This window comes from Sapajus apella, unplaced genomic scaffold (genome assembly GCF_009761245.1).
Source record: "Sapajus apella isolate SASKATOON/1434 unplaced genomic scaffold, GSC_monkey_1.0 scaffold88, whole genome shotgun sequence".
Classification (NCBI taxonomy): Eukaryota; Metazoa; Chordata; class Mammalia; order Primates; family Cebidae; genus Sapajus; species Sapajus apella.
In genome coordinates this window covers 5,318,051-5,328,911 of record NW_022437028.1, presented here as the reverse complement: position 1 = coordinate 5,328,911, position 10,861 = coordinate 5,318,051, and the positions used below count along the sequence as shown (strand labels likewise).

General features: G+C 52.4%; 1 protein-coding gene across 2 annotated transcripts in view; it reads right to left on the bottom strand.

The window, feature by feature from the left end:
• Nucleotides 1-10,283, bottom strand: part of MLXIPL (MLX interacting protein like) — a 50,395-nt gene extending 40,112 nt beyond the window's left edge. For both annotated transcript variants that reach the window (XM_032254974.1, XM_032254973.1), the window contains exon 1: nucleotides 10,227-10,283. The gene's annotated coding sequence lies outside the window, so the exon portion shown is untranslated. The remainder of the gene's footprint in view (nucleotides 1-10,226) is intronic.
• Nucleotides 10,284-10,861: the final 578 nt, after the last annotated feature.

Sequence of the window (10,861 nt, the reverse complement as noted above, 5' to 3'; positions counted from 1 at the left end):
GAGCCGAGATTGTGTCACTGCACACCAGTCTGGGTAACAAAGCGAGACCTTATCTCAAAAAAAAAAAAAAAATTGCAGAGATGAGGTCTTGCTATGTTGCCCGGGCTGGTCTTGAACTCCTGAGCTCAAGTGATCCTCTCACCTCAGTCTCCAAAAGTACTGGGATTACAGGTGTGAGTCACCATACCTGGCCACCTACATCAATTTAATAGAGTAATTTTCTAAATTTTATTATTTTATTATATATATATTTATTTTTTAATATTTATTTTATTTTATTTTAGTAGAGACAGGATTTCACCATGTTGGACAGGCTGGTCTCGAACTCCTGACCTATGGTGATCCATGCCTCAGTCTCCCAAAGCGCTGGGACTACAGGTGTCAGCCACCATGTCTGGCCAATAGAGTAATTTTCTATCTGTTGAATATAAGAATAACAAACTGGACGTATAATTTACATATTTCCTTCACTTTAATTTTTCTAGTAATTCATTTTCTGTTGTATTTTACATACCCATAGGTTCATGTAGATTGAAAATAAAAAAGCAAAAAAGGGCCAGGTGCAGTGGCTCACACCTGTAATCCCAGCGCTTTGGGAGGCCAAGGTGAGAGGATCACTTGAGGTCAGGAGATCGAGACCAGCCTCGCCAACGTGGTGAAACCCCGTCTCTATTAAATACAAAAATTAGCTGGGCATAGTGGGGCATGCCTGTAATCCCAGCTACTGGGGAGACCGAGGCTGGAGAACTGCTTGAACTTGGGAGGTGGAGGTTGCAGTGAGCTGAGATCCTACCATTGCACTCCAGCCTGAGCAACAGAGTCAGACTCCATCTCAGGGAAAAAAAAAAAAGCAAAAATGGGCCTTTTAATCAGTTCGAGAACGCTGATGTACAGGATGGCTTACGCTTATATGTCCTTTGCCAATGTGGCTTCATGGCCATTATCTCATTATGAGCCAGGCAGGGCAAGTTTCTATTGCCCCATTGTATAGGATACCTGGCCCAAGGTTCTTGCTGATGGTGGATGGCAGGACTGAGATTTGAATCCACAGCTGTTCCCCATCAGACAGCAGCTTCCTGTGAGCTCATGTTCCAGGCTAGGCTGAGCTGGGGCATGGGGCAGGGAGGACACAGGAAAGGAAGAGAGAAGTAGTCGGAAAAAGAATGCCAGACAGGGTGGGAGGCTGGGTCCAGGGCCTGCCCTTTATGCTAAGCACTGAGGGAAGTCAATGTGGGCTTCCCAAGATGGCCCTAGAAGGACCAGGCAAGTCCCCTGGGCTCTCTGTGGGGGCACACGCTGGGGACCACTGCCAGGCACAGCCCGTCCCAGTCCTTCTCTACGTTCTTCCTTCCCCTCTTCCTTCAGCCTCCCCACTAACCAACCCCCGAGCTCCCCATGGCCTGGGGCTCGTCCCATCCATCTGGACACCCAAAGCCAGCCCAACCTTCAGCCAACAAAACCACCAGTCTCTGCCTGGCCCTTGGCAGCAACCGCAGCACCCTCGGACGCTGTTTTCTCCTCCTGTCCCTGGGGGAGACTAGAGGAACTGGGGTTTTGACCACTCCACGTCACTGATGAGGGAACAGGCTCAGAGAAATTGAGTCACTTGCTTGAGGTACCAGAACAAGTCATCTAAGGCTTTATATTTATTTTTTTAGGTGGAGTCTCACTCTGTCACCCAGGCTGGAATACAGTGGTGCAATCTCGGCTGACTGTAACCTCTACCTCCCGGGTTCAAGCAATTTTCCTGCCTCAGCCTCCCTAGGAGTTAGGATTACAGGCATGTGCCATCACGGCCAGCTAATTTTTGTAGTTTTAGTAGAGACAGGATTTCGCCATGCTGGCCAGGCTGGTCTCGAACTTCTGACCTCAAGTGATCTGCCCAACTTGACCTCCTAAAGTGCTGGAATTACAGGCGTGAGCCATCACACCTGGCCTCATCTAAGGCTTTAATTCCCAACCCAGCATTTTTTTGAGGGGAGGGGAGTACAGAGTTTCACTCTTGTTGCCCAGGCTGGAGTACAATGGCGCGATCTCAGCTCACTGCAACCTCTGCCTCCTGGGTCAAGCAGTTCTCCTGCCTCATCCCTCCATGCCTGGGATTACAGGCACGTGCCACCACACCAGCTGATTTTGTATTTTTAGTAGAGACGGGGTTTCTCCACGTTTGTCAGGCGGGTCTCGAACTCAGGGGATCCACCCACCTTGGCCTCCCGACATCCTTGGATTACAGGCGTGAGCTACTGCGCCCGGTGTACTTTTTGACTGGTAAGGTTATACAGTAAAGAGGAGAAAATAAAAATAGTAGAGGAGAGGGAAGCCCTTCCCTTAGTGCCCTGGGCTGCAGCCTGTGGGAAGGCTGAGGATGAGGGGAAGCGGGGGAGAGGAACACAGTGGCACAATGTTATTTGCCCAGAAACTTCTCCTTCTGAACCACTTTGCTGCTTCCTGGGGAGACTTAAAACCCCACCCCAGGCCAGGAAGAAGCAGGAATGCCAGGGGAGGCCAACAGGCCTTTCCCCTCATCTGTCGTTGATAGGTAACATGGGACTGTATTTTGGAAAAAATCTATTAAACCAAAAATGTTGGTACTCTTTGGCCCATCGAACTCACTTCTAGGAATTTGTGCTATAAAATATTTCTGGCTGGGCACACTGGCTCACTCCTGTGATCCCAACACTTTGGGAGCTTGAGGCAGGTGGATCACAAGGTCAGGAGATTGAGATCAACCTGGCCAAGATGGTGAAACCCCGTCTCTACAAAACTATAAAAATTGGCTAGGTGTGGTGGCAGGTGCCTGTAATCCCAGCTACTTGGGAGGCTGAGGCAGGAGAATCGCTTTAACCCGGGAGGCAGAGGTTGCAGGGAGCTGAGATTGCGTCACTGCACTCCAGCCTGGTGACAGAGCAAGACTCTGTCTCAAAAAAAAAAAAAAAAAAAAAAATTCCAGAAGTGTGCAAAGATGAACAAAGATATTCCTCACAGCACTGTTTATAATAGTGAAAAACAGCATGGTTGGATACATTTTGATAAGTTCCTACAGGGAAATACTATGCAGGTGTTAACAGAACCTCATCTGTGAAATGGGGATAGCCAAATGTCGTGGCTTGAGCAAGTAATCCCACCTACTCAGGAGGCTGAGGCAGGAGGATCATTTGCGCTCAGGAGTTCAAAACCAGCCTGGGCAACATAGTGAGACCCTATCTCGAAAAAAAAATGGAGATACTAATCTCATCATTTTTATAAGGATGAAGTGAATTAATATCTGCAAAGTCATTAGATAGTACATGCTAGCTCTCATGATCATTATACGTGTAGAAATAGTGAAAGATGGCTGAGATGCAATGCTAATTTAAAAAAGAAAGTTATGGGCTGGGCGCGGTGGCTCACGCCTGTAATCCGAGCACTTTGGGAGGTGGAGGCAGGAGGATCACTTGAGTTCAAGAGTTCCAGACCAGCCTAGGCAACACGGCAAAACCATGTCTCTTAAAAAAATTACAAAATTGGCTGGGCGTGGTGGCGGGCACCTGTAGTCCCAGTTACTTGGGGTGCTGGGGGGGATGATCACTTGAACCCAGGAGGTGGAGTCTACAGTGAGCCAAGTTTGCACTATTGCATTCCAGCCTGGGCGACAGAGGAAGGCCTTGTCTAAAAAAAAAAAAAGTTATGGGCAATATATGAAGTGTGATGTCATTTAAGTAAAAATTAATAATAATAAATACTCATATGTGAACAGAGAAGAAAAGTCTGGACTTACAGTTACCAAACTATCACTCCGCTGTTCTTTGTGTGTGGGGAGGGAGTGGGATAACAGAGACATTGACTTTTTAAATTTCTATAGATTTTAGTGTTATATAATACCTGTGTATTACTTTTGAAATGGGGGGAACCCTAAAAAAAAAATAAAACCAGAAGAGGCAGTAGGATAGATGAGGGCAGCCAGGTGCGGTGGCTCACGCCTGTAATCCCAGCACTTTGGGAGGCCAAGGTGTGCAGATTACTTGAGGTCAGGAGCTCGAGACCAGCCTGGCCAACATGATGAAACCCTGTCTCTACTAAAAATACAAAAATTAGCCAGGTGTGGTACCGCACACCTGTAATCCCAGCTACTCAGGAGGCTGAGGCAGGAGAATCGCTTGAACCCAGGAGGTGGAGGTTGCAGTGAGCCAAGATTGTGCCACTGCACTCCAGCCTGGGTGACAGAGTGAGGCTCTATCTCTAAATAAATAAATAAATAGAACAGATGATGGCATGGGAACCCTCTTCCTCTTTTTAAGGACCCCAAAGTCCAGAGATTAATGTTCTTCAAACAATAGAAAAAGCCTCCCTTTTTGGTTGACCAAACCAGAGTCTGTCCCTGAGCAGATACTGAGAAGACAGAGGCACAGATTCCCACTCACAGTCTTATTCTGAGAGGCCTCAAAGATCTGTAAGGGGCCGGGCACAGTGACTCATCCCTGTAATCCCGGCACTTTGGGAGGCTGAGGCAGGAGGATCGCTTAAGCCCAGGAGTTCCAGATCAGCCTGGGCAACATGGCAAAATCCTGTCTCTGCCAAAAATTAGCCAGGTGTAGTGGTGAGTACCTGTAGTCCCAGCTAGTAGGGAGGCTAAGGCAGGAGGATTGCTTGAGCTCGGAGGGAGTGAGGCTGCAGTGAGCCCTGCTTAAAAAAAAAAAAAAAAAAAAAAAAAAAAAAAAAAAAAGGATCCTACAAGGGATTTTCTTCTTTCCTCAGGAGGCTGGCTTGCTGGGGACCCATGGGTCACCTCAAGCAAGATATTTGTCCTCTCTGGGCCTCGCTTGCCCTCCCTGTAACATGGGAGGAAGCACCCTAGCCTCTCAGGTACATTGTGAAGAGCCAGGGGAGGACCATTGCTACCAGCATCATAGCAGAGCAGGGCATGAAGGGGAATCTGGAGGTGGTGCTTCACCAAGATGAGCCACTGTGCCAATGGTCTGTCAGTCTGCAAAAATTCTGACAGCCGGCCAGGCACGGTGTAATCCCAGCACTTTGGGAGGCTGAGGCAGGCAGATCATAAGGTCGAGGGATCGAGACAATCCTGACCAACATGGTGAAACCCTGTCTCTACTACAAATACAAAAATTAGCTGGGCATGGTGATGCGTGCCTGTAGTCCCAGCTACTCGAGAGGCTGAAGCAGAAGAATCGCTTGAACTCGAGGCAGAGGTTGTAGTGAAGTGAGATCATACCACTGCACTCCAGCCTGGCAACAGAGAAAGACGCTGCCTCAAAAAAAAAAAAAAAAAAAAAAAAGAATCCAATAGCCACTCTATACCAGTGAATAGTATTAACTCACACTTCTGACACCGTTTCTCCAATTCTCTGACACTGTAATTCCATTCAGTTCTGACACTATTTACCTGGAGTTAGCATATGAGTTCACAAGTTATGGGCTTATTCCCACAAGCCTGCCTCGACTTCAGATGGCAGTTGTAAGTCCTAGGTTACCACTTGAACTTCTGATTGACCATCTATAAATCAGAGGTTCCCATGACCTTCTCCTCAATGTCAATCATTTGCTAGAAGGACTCACGGAACTCAGTAAACCATTTTACTTACATTTAGCAGTTTGTTATCAATGATACAACTCAAGAACAGCCAAATGGAAGAGCTGCATGGGCTAGAGTATGGAGTGGTGCAGGGAGATTCCATGCCCTCTCTGGGAGCACCACCCCCCTAGCTCCTTGATATGCCCACAAACTCAGAAGCTCCATGAAACCCAACATTTAGGGGTTTTTATAGACGTTTCTTTTTTTTTTTTTTTTTTGAGAGACGGAGTTTCGCTCTTGTTACCCAGGCTGGAGTGCAATGGCGCGATCTCGGCTCACCGCAACCTCTGCCTCCTGGGTTCAGGCAATTCTCCTGCCTCAGCCTCCTGAGTAGCTGGGATTACAGGCACACACCACCATGCCCAGCTAATTTTTTATATTTTTAGTAGAGACGGGGTTTCACCATGTTGACCAGGATGGTCTCGATCTCTTGACCTCGTGATCCACCCGCCTCGGCCTCCCAAAGTGCTGGGATTACAGGCTTGAGCCACCGCGCCCGGCCTGGTTGGTTTGTTTTGAGACAAGTTCTCCCTCTGTGTCCCAGGCTGGAGTACAGTGGTGTAATCTTGGCTCACTGCAACCTCCGACTCCCAGGTTCAAGAGATTCTCCTGCCTCAACCTCCTGAGTAGCTGGGACTACAGGCTTGTGCCACCACACCTGGCTAATTTATTTTTGTAATTTTAGTAGAGATGGGGTTTTACCATCTTGGCCAGGCTGGTCTCAAACTTCTGATCTCAGATGATCCACCCACCTCAGCCTCCCAAAGTGCTGGGATTACAGGTGTGAGCCACCGTGCCCAGTCTTTTTTTTTTTTTTTTTTTTTTTTTTTAAATAAGACAGGATTTTGCCATGTTGACCAGGCTGGTTTCAAACTTCTGGGTTGAAGCATTTCTTCCACCTCAGCCTCCCAAAGTCTTGGAATTATAGGGGTGAGCCACCTCTCATGGCCACTGGAAGTTTCATTACGTAGATGTGATTGATTAAATCACTGACCATTGGTAATTGAACACAATCTTCACTCTCTCTCATCCCCAAAGTTTGGAGGTTGGGCAGGGAGCTGAAAGCTCCAATCCTCTAATCACGCTTTGGTCTTTCTAGTGAACAGCCCCCATCCTGAAACTCTCTAGAGGCCTCCAGTCACCAGTCCTCTTAATAGCTTACAAAAGACCCTCTTAGCATTCTGGAGATTCCAAGGTTGTAGGAGCCAGAGTCAAAGACCGAAAATATATTTCCCCTTGCACCACAGCCAGGCATTCCAGTGGGCTGCCCGGCTCTGTGTACTTGCTACTGAGTCTAATCAATCTGCCCAAGCAGCCTGTTGCTCTGGGCTGAGGGTCCCTACTGTACACAGCACATCAAGGTTCAGAGACAGAAGATGGGGTGACAACCTCCTCCAGGGGACTCAGGGATGGAAAAAGCTTCTCAGACTGTTGCAGCAGGTGACGGCCATCTTCTGCTCTGCCCAGAATCTCCTGGCCTCTCCCCTGCTGCATAACTGGCCCCACGCCAGCCCCATCAGGGCATCGGGCCCTTGGACTGAGAGGGAAAGGGGACTCTAGGAAGCATATCTGTCACCCAGAGTCACACTGCTGATGGGGCTGACTGTGGGACAAGATCTTTTGTGACTACCAGAGCTAGCTAGCAGGGGGAAGCCTGGGATTCTGGGCAGAGCAGTTTTTTTGTTTTTTTTTTTTTTAGAGAGAGGGGAGTCTCTCTATGTTGCCCAGGCTGGAGTGCAGTGATGCCATCATAGCTCACTGTAGCCTCAAACTCCTGGGCTCAAGTGATCGTCCTGCATCAGCCAGCTGAGTGGCTACTAGTATATGTGTGCGCCACCACGTCTGGCTAATTATTTTTTTTTGTTTGAAACAGAGTCTCGCTCTGTTGCCAGGCTGGAGTGCAGCGGTTCGATCTGGGCTCACTGCAACCTCTGCTCCTGGGTTCAAGCCATTCTCCTGCCTCAGCCTCCTGAGAAGCTGGGACTATAGGCATGCGCCACCACGCCCAACTAATCTTTGTATTTTTTAGCAGAGACGGGGTTTCACCATGTTGGCCGGGATGATCTCCACCTCTTGACCTCGTGATCCACCGGCATCGGCCTCCCAAAGTGCTGAGATTACAGGCATAAGCCACTGTGCCTGGCAAATTTTTTAATTTTTGTAGAGACCCGGGTCTTTCTATGCTGCCCAGGCTGGTCTTGAACTCCTGGCCTCAAGCAATCCTCCCACTTCAGCTTCCCAAAGTGCTTCGATTACAGGTGTGAGCCACTGTCTCTGGTCCTAGGGCAGTAGTCACCTGTCTGTTATTTATCAGTGCCAGGACCTACCCTGGGAATATTCTGTTCACTCTTCCCTTGTTGGGGGCTCCTTTCTCCAAGGTCAGCTTAGCTAACTAACTTCAGAGGAAAGACAGATAGAGCCACCTTGCCCCTGAGTTTCAGGAGCAGGAAAGATGGGTGGGAGGGGGATGAGGTGGGCGAGGTGAACACGAGACACATGGACACCCGTGAGCTGACCTGGGAGGCTGGGGGGCAGCCAATGTAACCCCCTCTTGTGTGTTTCTCCTTGAATGCAGAGAACACACCACCCATGGCTGCTTCCAGACCTCCTCCCAGCCCTTCCCAACAGTCCAGGCAAGCCCGTTTAACCCCAGGTTACAAGTGTGGAGAGTGAAGCCCAGAGGAGGACATGGCTTGCCAAGGTCCCTGACAATCGTGGGAACAGAAACCAGGGCTTTGGAGCCTAGTTGCTTGGGTTTGAATATCATCAGCCTTGCCACTCCCAGGCTGTGTGACCTTAAGCCAGAGCCTTGACCTCTCTGAGCCTCTGTTTCCTCATCTGTAAAATGGAGATCCTTTCCTTCTCTGGTTATCAGGAAGAAGGAAACAGTGCCAGAAAAGCTTGTGCAGTGTCTGGCTTGCAGTAAATGCTTGGCAAATGCCAGTTCCTCTTCCTCCTCCCCTATCTGAACAGCAATCCTAAGCCTGTGCCTTCCCTCTCTCCTCCCTGCTCAGCCCCACATCTGGAGCCAAAACCTTTTCTTTGGCCCTCACCAGGGAGTGAGGACTGCACTCATGATGCCCTCTCCCAGCCCCAACACATGTGTAAGCTTGCATTTACCCACACAGGGCTAGCAGCACAGCCAAAGACAGCCCCGGGGAAGGGACCCAGGGAGGGCGGCTGCCTGAAGGTATTAGAGACTCTGAGCAGTTGTGGCTGCAGGAGCCTCCGAGACATGGCCTCTCCCACTTCCACACTTCCAGGCCACTCTTCCATCGCACTTGGCACCCTGCAGAAGCTCTTAAGCCTGCCCTCCACTTCAGCTGGTAAAGATCACCTCTGCCAGAGCCACCCCCATATCGGCCAGATGATTTCAATCACAGGATTCCAAGACCCCAGGCGGATGGGTCCTGGACCCTGGCTCTGAGCTGCCCGCCCACATGGTCCCCAGGCTGAGTCCCAACGCCAGCCTGAGCCTCGATCTCGATTCTAAACCAAGCACTGGCCTGGCTCAGCCAGTAGGCTGTGTCCTCAGAGGGGAATCTTCTCAAGATGGGGGAGTTCCTGGCTACTGCAGCTCAGACCTCTTCTGGTATGAGTCTTCCTCCTCTTCCAGAAGCTAACAGACGCTGAGGAGCTGAGCTTCCCTGGGGTGGACCTGAGATTCCCAGACCCATATTCTGAGCTTTTCCCTGTATCTGAGCACTGGGGCAGGACAGGGGGCAGGGCAGTTGCCCACAGTAAGAGAAGTTCTTGGGCAAAGTGGAGCGCAGCTCAGATCTCACAGGTTACTGATCCCCCCGACTCCCTGACCCAGCTGACCCTGTAACACCACCCCTCCTTGTGAAGGACCAGAGGGACTTGGTTGGAGTGGGCCCCCCTGTTCCCCAAATCAACCTGGTGTCCCATTTTATTCTGTCCCCACCTCCACACAAGTGGCCCGGGAACCATAAACCTTCCCATGTCCCGGAGGGAGAGCCAGGCTCAGAGATGGAAAGTCAGGCGCCCAAGGTCACGCAGCCAGATGCAGAGAAGAACCCAAAGCTCCCAAACCCAGCCCAGCGGTGGGGGCAGGGCGGCTGAAAACTGGGAAGAAGCCTGGCCTTCTCGGGGACAGAGCAGTGGGAGTGCCGGCCACCACGTCTCTGTCCCCATACTCCACCCTGCCATTTGCTTCTTCCTGTCCCAGCCAGGGGCAGCTTTGGTACCCCTGATCCCAGGGCCCACCGGACAGGGTTTCTCCACTGGCTTCTTACCTGCCCAGGGCAGGGAGAGCCAGAGGGAGGAAGACCGTCCCTCCTTCCTCCCTGGGATTTCCTCCCTGGGACCCCTCTCGGCTCCCAGGAGAGCCTCCCGGACCACGAGGGAAACCCAGCCCAGCGCAGCGCGCGCCAGACACGGGGCTTCCAGCGCCCGCGGGCACCTCACTCTCCAGCAGGATGGACTCTTGGATTCCTGATCCGGAGTCCTCCCTGGGGTACGAGTTTGCCTCCTTCCTCCCGGCAGCTGGGGCTGAGCGAGGAGGCCACCCAGCTGAGCCGGAGACGCGCGCCCCTACGGGCCGAGGGGAAACTGAGGCCGGGCCCGGGGAGACGCCGGCTCCCCTCGGGCGAGGCCCCTGCGCTCACCTGAAGACGCGGGGGCTCCACGCGCTCACCTGGAATCCGCTGGACCTGCAGAGCGCGCGGCGCGGCCAGGCCGGGGGTCCCGCGGGCGCGGGGCGGGGATGCTCTGGCCGCCCGGCCGCGCTCTGGGCGCCTTCCCCCCGCGGGCGGCAGAGGGCTCCGTGCGCTGCGCCGCGGGCCGGGCTTTTGGCCGCGGGTGTGGCCGCGGGCGCCCCCGCCCCGCGCCGAGGCGTCCTTTGCCCCTTGATCCGGAGCCGCCTTCCCCGCCTAGCACGTGGGCGGCAGCCGCCCCGCCGCTCGGAGGCCTGTGGCGCGGCCATGGCCCGGGCCCTGCGCTCGGGCGCCTGCCAATCCCCGGCGGCCGCCCGCTCGTGCCCGCTCACCTTTAACCCCTCTTCCCGCCGGGGGCTGCGCGGGGAGGGAGGAGCCCGGGTGGGGGCCACCCCCGGTGGGCAGAGGAACGGGCTGGGACCGCCCCGCGCCGGCCTCGAACCTCCTCCTAGTCCGGAGTCCCCCGCCCCAGCTCGCGCTCTCACTTCCCTCCCCTCCCTCTTCCCCTCTTCCCCTCGCCCTCCTCTCCCTCTCTCTCCCCTCACTTTCGCTCTTTCCCTACCCGCTCCTCTCTCTTCTTTCTCTCCCCCCTCCTCCTTCTCTTTCTCTCCCCCCT